Source organism: Saccopteryx bilineata, chromosome 1 (genome assembly GCF_036850765.1).
Source record: "Saccopteryx bilineata isolate mSacBil1 chromosome 1, mSacBil1_pri_phased_curated, whole genome shotgun sequence".
Classification (NCBI taxonomy): Eukaryota; Metazoa; Chordata; class Mammalia; order Chiroptera; family Emballonuridae; genus Saccopteryx; species Saccopteryx bilineata.
The window spans coordinates 299,827,296-299,836,386 of NC_089490.1; the positions used below are offsets into that span (position 1 = coordinate 299,827,296).

Sequence of the window (9,091 nt, forward strand, 5' to 3'; positions counted from 1 at the left end):
GTGCCAGATACTTAGACACATCAATGAATAAAGCAGACAAGGTCTCTGCCCTTGTGGAGCCTACATTAATCTCACCACAAATAACAGCCTTGTGTATAAGTTAATTATATAGTATATTAGAAGGTGATAGGTCTATAGATGAAAAGTAATGAGGGATAAGAAGCATCCAGTAGCACCTGGAGGTGAAATAGGGCAGGTTATGGTATTAAATAGGGTAGTCAGGTCGGGGCATTTGAATTGCACTTCTGCCATCTTTGCAGCTCTTAGTCAGATGGGCCAGAGACACTTCTGAAGGTAACATTGCCATGGCTGCCCAAGGAGAACCTTACGTTCAGTTCAAACTTATACTAGTTGGTGATGGTGGGACCAGGAAAACTATATACTTTCCTGAAATGTCACCTGACTAGTGAATTTGAGAAGAAGTACATAGCCACCCTGGGCATTGAGGTCCATCCCCTTGTGCTCCACACCACCAGAGGGCCTAGTAAGTTCAACGTGTGGGACTCGGTGGGCTAGAAGTTCGGCAGGCTGAGAGACGGCTACTATATTCAAGCCCAGTGTGCCATTATAATGTTTTTTTTTTCTTTTTCTTTTTTAAATTTAACTTATTGAGTTTACATAGATTCTAGTGTCACCCTGAATGCATCCCCCCTCCTCTGTATTCTCCTCAACATCTTCTTAACCCCTCTCCCAAATGCTCCCTCCCCCCCGTCCCTTCAGGTTTAATTCCGTTCCTCAGTTCACATTGTTCCTTGAATTCCTCAAATGAGTGAGATCATACGATATTTTTCTTTCTCTGCCTGGCTTATTTCACTTAACATAATAGTTTCCATGTCCATTTATGTTGTTGCAAAAGGTAAGATTTCCTTCTTTTTCACGGTCCCATAGTATTCCCTTGTATATATGTACCAAAGATTTTTATTTATTTTATTTTATTTATTTATTTATTTATTTGTATTTTTCTGAAGCTGGAAATGGGGAGAGACAGTCAGACAGACTCCCGCATGCGCCCGACCGGGATCTACACGGCACGCCCACCAGGGGCGACGCTCTGCCCACCAGGGGGCGATGCTCTGCCCCTCTGGGGCATCGCTCTGCTGCGACCAGAGCCACTCTAGCGCCTGGGGCAGAGGCCAAGGAGCCATCCCCAGCGCCCGGGCCATCCTTGCTCCAATGGAGCCTTGGCTGCGGGAGGGGAAGAGAGAGACAGAGAGGAAGGAGGGGCTGGGGGTGGAGAAGCAAATGGGCACTTCTCCTATGTGCCCTGGCCAGGAATTGAACCTGGGTCCCCCGCACGCCAGGCCGACGCTCCACCGCTGAGCCAACCGGCCAGGGCCTGTACCAAAGATTTTTAATCCACTCATCCACTGATGGACATTTGGGCTGTTTCCACATCTTTGCTATTGTGAACAATGCTGCCATAAACATGGGGGTGCATTTCTTTTTTTGAATCAGTGATATGGTGTTCTTGGGATATATTTCTAAAAGTGGGATGGGTAGGTCCAAAGAGAGTTCCATTTTTAATTTTTTGAGGAATCTCCATACTGTTTTCTACAGTGGCTGCACCAGTCTGCATTCCCACCAGCAGTGCAGGAGGATTCCCTTTTCTCCACATCCTCACCAGCACCTCTTGTGTTGTTAATGAGCACCATTCTGACTGGTGTGAGGTGGTATTTCATTGTGGTTTTAATTTGCTTTTCTCTAATGATTAGTGATGTTGAACATTTTTTCATCTGTATATTGGCCATCTGTATGTCCTCTTTGGAGAAGTGTTTATTCATTTCTTTTGCCCATTTTTTTGATTGGATGGTTTGTCTTCCTGGTGTTGAGTTTTACAAGTTCTTTATAAATTTTGGTTATTAACCCCTTATTAGACGTATTGTCGAATATGTTCTCCCATTGTGTGGTTTGTCTTTTTATTCTGTTCATATTGTCTTTAGCTGTGAAAAACCTTTTTAGTTTGATTTAGTCCCATTTGTTTATCCTGTCTTTTATTTCACTTGCCTGTGGAGATAAATCAGCAAATATATTGCTGCGAGAGATGTAGAACTTACTGCCTATGTTTTCTTCTAAGGTGCTTATGGTTTCACGACTTACATTTAAGTCTTTTATCCGTTTTGAGTTTATTTTTGTGAATGATGTAAGTTGGTGTTCTAGTTTCACTTTTGTGCAGGTAGCTGTCCAATTTTCCCCACATCATTTGTTAAAGAGACTGTCTTTATTCCATTGTATGCCCTTACCTCCTTTGTCAAATATCAACTGTCCATAAAGGTGTGGGTTTATTTCTGGGTTCTCAGTTCTGTTCCATTGATCTTATGCCAGTACCCATTTGTTCTTATACCAGTACCAGGCTGTTTTGAGTACAATGGCCTTGTAGTATAACTTGATATGAGGAAGTGTGATACCTCCCACATTATTCTTCTTTTTCAAGATTGCTGAGGCTATTTGTGTTCTTTTTTGGTTCCATATAAATTTTTGGCTTATGTGTTCTATATCTTTAAGTATGTCATTGGTATTTTAATTGGTATTGTATTGAATTTATAAATTACTTTTTTTTTTTACAGAGACAAAGAGAGTCAGAGAGAAGGATAGATAGGGGCAGACATACAGGAATGAAGAGAGATGAGAAGCATCAATCATTAGTTTTTTGTTGCGACACCTTAGTTGTTCATTGATTGCTTTCTCATATGTGCCTTGACCATGGGGCTACAGCAGACCCTTGCTCAAGCCAGCGACCTTGGGTCCAAGCTGGTGAGCTTTGCTCAAACCAGATGAGCCTGTGCTCAAGCTATCGACCTCGGGGTCTCAAACCTGGGTCCTCCACATCTCAGTTCGATGCTCTATCCACTGCGCCACCACCTGGTCAGGCGGGTAATATAGACATTTTAATGATGTTTATTCTTCCTATCCATGAGCGCGGTATATGCTTGTTTGTATCTTCCTTGATTTCTTTTATCAATGTTTTATAATTTTCTGGGTACAAGTCTTTAATCTCCTTGATTAAATTTACTTCTAAGTACTTTTTTTTTGCAATAGTGAAAGGGATTGTTTCCTTAATTTCTCTTTCTGAAAGTTCATTGTGGGTGTATAAAAATGCCTCTAATTTCTGTGTATTAATTTTATACCCTGCCATCTTGCTGAATTCATTTATCAGGTCCAGTAGTTTTCTGACTGAGACTTTCAGGTTTTCTATATACAGTATCATATCATCTGCAAATAATGATAGTTTTACTTCTTCTTTTCCAATTTGGATGCCTTTTATTTCTTCTTCTTGTCTGATTGCTGTAGCTAAGACTTACAGTACTATGTTGAATAAGAGTGGTGTCTGTAGTGCTATGAACTTCCCTCTCAGGACTGCTTTTGCTGGGTACCATAAATTTTGAGTTGTTGTATGCTCATTATCATTCGTTTCTAGAAATTTTTTTATTTCTTCTTTGATCTCATTGTTAACCCATTCGTTATTTGATAACATGCTATTTAGTTTCCACGTGTTTGAATATTTTTCAGTTTTTCTGTTGTGGTTGATTTCTAGTTTCATGCCATTGTGATCAGAGAAAATGCTTGATATGATTTTAATCCTCTTAAATTTGTTGAGACCACTTTTGTCCCTGTTGTGGACAAATCGCAAAAAACCATTTTAGATTCGAGGCTTAGCAAAAGGCTAAGTTCTCCTCCCTCCATCTCCATATTTGGCTATGATGCTGAGTATTTGCACCCACTCTACTTGCTTCCTTGGGTTGCTGGAAGCAATATACATGCCCTTCCTCTGACTCTTTGTTTGTTTCAGATGTTGGCAGATTTCACTAATGTCTCCTGTTTTATGCCTTGGGAGAGTTCCTGTCTTAGCCTCGGATGTGCAACTTTGTATCAGGGTCCTTGATTTGCATATGGCTATATAATAAAGCAAACTGGGGCTATGGGGCACTCCGATACTGCCAGGCATTTTGAAGAGTCCTCCTGGTTGCATCATTTTTGTTTTGATATGTGTGTTTCCTTAATTCTGCATCATTATTTGGAGCCGCGCTGGTCCGCGGCAGTGCCCTAACATGTGGTCTGTCCTAGAGAATGTATCATGAGTACTTGAAAAGAATGTATATTCTGCTGCTTTAAGGAGAAAGGTTCTGAAGATATCTATTAAATCAAGTTGATCTAGTGTGTCCTTTAAGTCTGCTGTTTCTTTGTTAATTTTCTTTCTTGAGGATCTATCTAGTGATGTTAGTGGGGTATTGAAATCCCCTACTATTATCATATTGCTGTTGATCTTGCCCTTTATATTCATCAAAGTCTGCTTTATATATTTAGGTGTTCCTATATTAGGTGCATAGATATTTATAATGGTTGTATCTTCCTGTTGAATTGCTCCCTTTATCATTATGTAGTGACCTTCTTTATCTCTTATTATAGCCTTTGTTTTAAAGTCCATTTTGTCTGATATAAGTATTGCTACCCCAGCTTTTTTTTTCACTCTAATTTGCATGAAATATTTTTTTTCATCCTTTTACCTTCAGTCTATGTGTATCTTTTGTTTTGAGGTGTGTCTCTTGTAGACAGCATATTATGGGTCCTGTTTTCTTATCCATGCATCTACCCTATGTCTTTTGATTGGATCATTTAATCTATTTACATTTAAGGTTATTAATGATATGTAGTTGTTTATTGCCATTTTATTCTTTAAAGCTATATTCCTCTTTTACTGTATTCTTATCCCCTTTGATCTGTTTACAATAGGCCCCTTAACATTTCTTGCAGCATTGGTTTGGTTGTAATGAATTCTTTGAGTTTTTTTTTTTTTTTTTTGTCTGGGAAGCTTTTTATTTCTCCTTCAATTTTAAATGATAGCCTTGCTGGATAAAGTAGTCTTGGTTGTAGGCTCTTGTTCTGCATTACTTTGAATCTTTCTTGTCACTCCCTTCTGGCCTCAAGTGTTTCTGTTGAGAAATCAGAATGTCATCCTTATGGGGGCTCCTTTGTAGGTGATAGCCTTTTTTTCTCTAGCAGCTTTTTATGTTTTCTCTTTTATCTCTTAGCTTTGGTATTTTAATTATGATGTGTCTTGATGTGGATTTCTTTGGGTTTCTCTTTAATGGAATTCTCTGTGCTTCTTGAACTTGTGTGACTTTTTCTTGTATCAGTTTAGGGAAGTTTTCAGCTACGATTTGATTGAACAAGGTCTCTATCCCTTGTTCTTTCTCTTCTTCTTCAGGAACCCCTATGATGAGGATGTTGTTTCTTTTTAGGTTGTCACAGAGCTCTCTTAGAGTTTCCTCAGATTTTTTCAACTTCTTTTCTTTTTGCTGTTCCGCTTCTGTGTTTCATTTATCTTGTCTTCTAAATCGCTTATTCAATCCTCTGCTTCATCTAGCCTGCTTTTAATTGCTTCTAGTGTAGTCTTCATTTCTGATATTGTATTTGTCATTTCTGACTGGTTCTTCTTTATTATTTCAATGTCCTTTTTGATGCTTGTTATCTCTTTATTTATGTGCTCACTGTGTCCATCCATTGTTGTTCTAAGATCTTTCAGCACTCTAATAATCATTATTTTAAACTCTGCATCCAGTAGTTTGCTTATTTTCATCTCACTCAGTTGATTTTCTGGGGCTTTCTCTTGTTGGATTGTACTTCTCTGTCTTCCAATTTTGTCTGTGTTGCCCTGGACCTCCCTGTCCGGGGCCTGGTGCAGATCAGTGGGTGTTACTGTCTATGACTGGTTCTTACTCACCTTTTGGGAGCTACTGGTTATCCAGGTCTTGTGGCTGCCTCTGCTGGGTCCAGGAGCCATTGTAAATATCAGCTGCACTCCTAGGCTTGCTCTTGGCCTGGGAGAAGTTCCTTTAAAAGTTCAAGTTCCCTTAAAAACTGCTTTCTATTGCCTCTTATTACTGGCTACTTGTTGGGCTCAGTACTGTAATTCAGTGATTAGGTACGGTATTAGATGTGGCCTACTCCTTAGCCTCAGGTGTCATTCTATCCAGACATTTTATTTACTTCTTTTCTTTTGTTTGTTTGTTTTTGTTCTTTTTTAGCACTCAGTAAGGTGTAGTCAGAGGGGTCCAGTCGGTGTGGCCCCTGTGCTCCCCTTGTGTGGTCTGTCTACCGGGCCACCTCCGCTGTTGCTGCCCGGGGCTTTCCGGCTCAGGTGCTGCTGGCACCAGCCCGCTTCCATGGCCAGTGCTGCCTGGTCGGGCTTGTACATGCCCGTATGCCTGTTTGGACTGCTTCTGTGGCCATCCCAGCCTCTGCTGCCTCTGAAAGCCAGTCTCTGCTGCGGGCACTATTGCTCACAGGCTTGGGCATCTGCCTTGGCTTTCACCCTTGAGGGTGGGGCCACGAATGCCCGCTTGGACCATTCCGGGTTCACCTCGGTCATCTTAGACCTCAGCAGCCACCTCAGGGGGGCTGGATGCTCTTGCTTGGATCACTACTGAGATCACCCCTGCTTTCACTGCCGCTGAGGGCGTGCTGACACCCCAAGCAGGTTTGTGCACAGGCCTTGATTCCCGCAGCAGCTGGTGTGACTTCCACCCTTGCTGGTGGGCTCGCGCATGCCCAGGTGTACCCCCTCTACTGATGCGTGGGCCTCTGCCTCCACCAAGGGCAAGCCCACTCAGTGAACAGGACTGTGAGTGAGCCTGGACTTCCGCAGCAGCAGTGGGTTCCCAGCTCCGCAAGCTGGCTTGTGCATGCTTGCTGGAACTTCCACAGCCACACCCTGCTGCTTGTGGCCTGCCTGCCCTGGGTGAGCACTCAGCAGTGGGGGTGGGGGTGGATGTAGCTTAGACCTCTGCACTCCCTATTTGTGTCCCTATCATGGTGCTTGGCTCTAAGTGCCTTTGTTCTAGCTAGGGTAGGGGAGCCTCCGGTGGATGGGGCACTTTCTTTTCTTTGCTGGTGATGCTGTTCCCAGGAAAAATATTCACTTTAAATTTGGGGAGTGACTCAGCCCAAGGGTTAGGGTGTCCTCCTGGAGCTCCAGGAAAGTGGTTGTGAGCGAGGCTCTCCATGCAGTTCCTTTAATACAGAGCCTGGATCTGAGAGTCCTGCCTCCTTCTCTCAAACCGTGTCTAGGCTTTTTTCTCAGTCAAATATAGTCCTTAAACCCCTTCCAGGCTCCAGGGCTCTAGGCTGGGATTCCAGTTTGGGGGATAAAGACCTACACCTTGCTGGACAGCCCTCCCCATTGAGAAAGTCCCTCCTGGCCGCCACTCGCTCCCAGGAGCGGGGTAGCCCTTTCTTCATCTCTGCCTTTCCTACCAGTCTCAGTGTGGGTTCTTTGGTGGTTCTTGGCTGTAGAATCCTCTTAGTTTAGTCCAAAGTTTGTCTTTCACGATGAGTGTTCTCAGATTTAAGTTGTAATCCACCTTAGTTCTGGGAAGTGGGAGTGGAGCGTCTGCCTACTCTGTGGCCATCTTGGAACTTCGCCATTATAATGTTTGATGTAACTTCAAGAGTCTCTTACAAGAATATGCCTGTGTGAAAATGTCCCCATCATGTTGTGTGGCAACAAAGTGGACATTAAGGACAGGAAAGGTAAAGCCAAATCAATCATCTTCCACCGAAAGAAGAATCTTCAGTACTACGACATTTCTACCAAAAGTACCTACAGCTTTGAAAAGCCTTTCCTCTGGCTTGCTAGAAAACTAATTGGAGACCTTAACTTGGAGTTTGTCGCCATGCCTGCTCCTGCTCCCCCCAGAGGTTGTCATGGACCTGGCCTTGGCAGCGCAGTATGAGCATGACCTAGCGGTTGCTCAGACCACCGCTGTCCTGGATGAGAACAATGACCTGTGAGCAAGGGAAGCTGGAGCCCAGCATCAGAAATCTAGTTTTATAGGCAACTGTCCTGTGGTGTCAGTGGGGCAGCAGGTTTGCCCTTTATTATATAGCTAAGCGGAACCTGTGCTTGATCTTGGGGTGCTGAAAGAAATGAATGGGCTTCGGAGTGAATGTGGTGGTTAAAAAATACCTTTGTTTTTTGGACCTGCATATTTAGCTGTTTTGGAGCATAGTTGTTTCCTTACTGAGTTTCAACTATAAGACTGCTGCAGTTGCATCACAGTATTCTGTGGTGAAACCTTGTTTGTTATGTCATTTCCATTCCTTTCATTTAAAATCAGAATAAAGTTGTATTTCAAGTAAAGTAAAAATAAAAATAAATAAGTAGGGTAGTCAGGATAAACCACATTGAGAAAGAGATTTTTATCAAAGTTTTGGAGGAAGTAGAGATTATTCAATGGAAACGTGGGGGAGAGAATCCCAGAGGGAGAAGACAGCTACACCCTAAGGTGTGAGCGAGTTTACTTGGTGTGTTAGAGGGATGGGAGGCCAGTGTGGCTGCTGCAGAGAGAGTGAGAAGAGAAGGAGGAGGCTGCATCAGAGAGGTAGGTGGTGACCAAGTGCTGCAGGCCTTGCAACCCATCTTGGGGGTTTTGTCTTTTACTCTGATGGAATGTGGGGCCTGTGCAGAATTTTGAGCAAAATATGGTTTGACTTACATTTTCCAAAGAAGCACTGAAGCTGCTACAGTGAAAATTGACTTTAGGGAAGCCAGGGTTAGGAGGATCCTAGGGACCAGGTGAGAGGTTGGTGAAGCAACCTGGGAGAACACAGTGTGGCTCAGATCAGGGGCAGCAGTGGAGGTGCTGAGACACGACTGGGTTCTCAGTGTATTTTAAAGGGAGAGCTGATCTGCTTTTCTGATAGATTAGGATTGGGGTGGAGGGAGAAAGAGGGGTCCAGGGATACTTAAAGGTGTTTGGAGTGAACAATCAACAAGGATAGAGTTCCTGTCAACTAAGATGGGAATAACTGAGTGGAGCAGGATTTTTTTTTGCAGGGAGGAATTCAGCAATAAACAGGACTGAAAACTTGAATGATTCACAAAGGTATTTTGTGTAGTGGGAGAGCCAGTACAAATATTTACATTAGACTCCATTTGTACAATGCTGGAGAAGATAAAACTATATGGAGGATGAACACATCCCTACTTTCAAGGGATTAGGGTTGAGAGGTGGATTTGACTACAGAGGGACAATAGAGGGGAATTTGGTTGTGACGAGCTGTTCTATATCTTAATTGTGTTAGTAGTTTTACA

At 42.8% G+C, this 9,091-nt stretch overlaps 1 pseudogene; it reads left to right on the forward strand.

Moving 5' to 3' along the window:
- Nucleotides 1-305: 305 nt before the first annotated feature.
- Nucleotides 306-7,788, forward strand: LOC136320441 (GTP-binding nuclear protein Ran-like; annotated as a pseudogene).
- The last annotated feature ends 1,303 nt before the right edge of the window (nucleotides 7,789-9,091 follow it).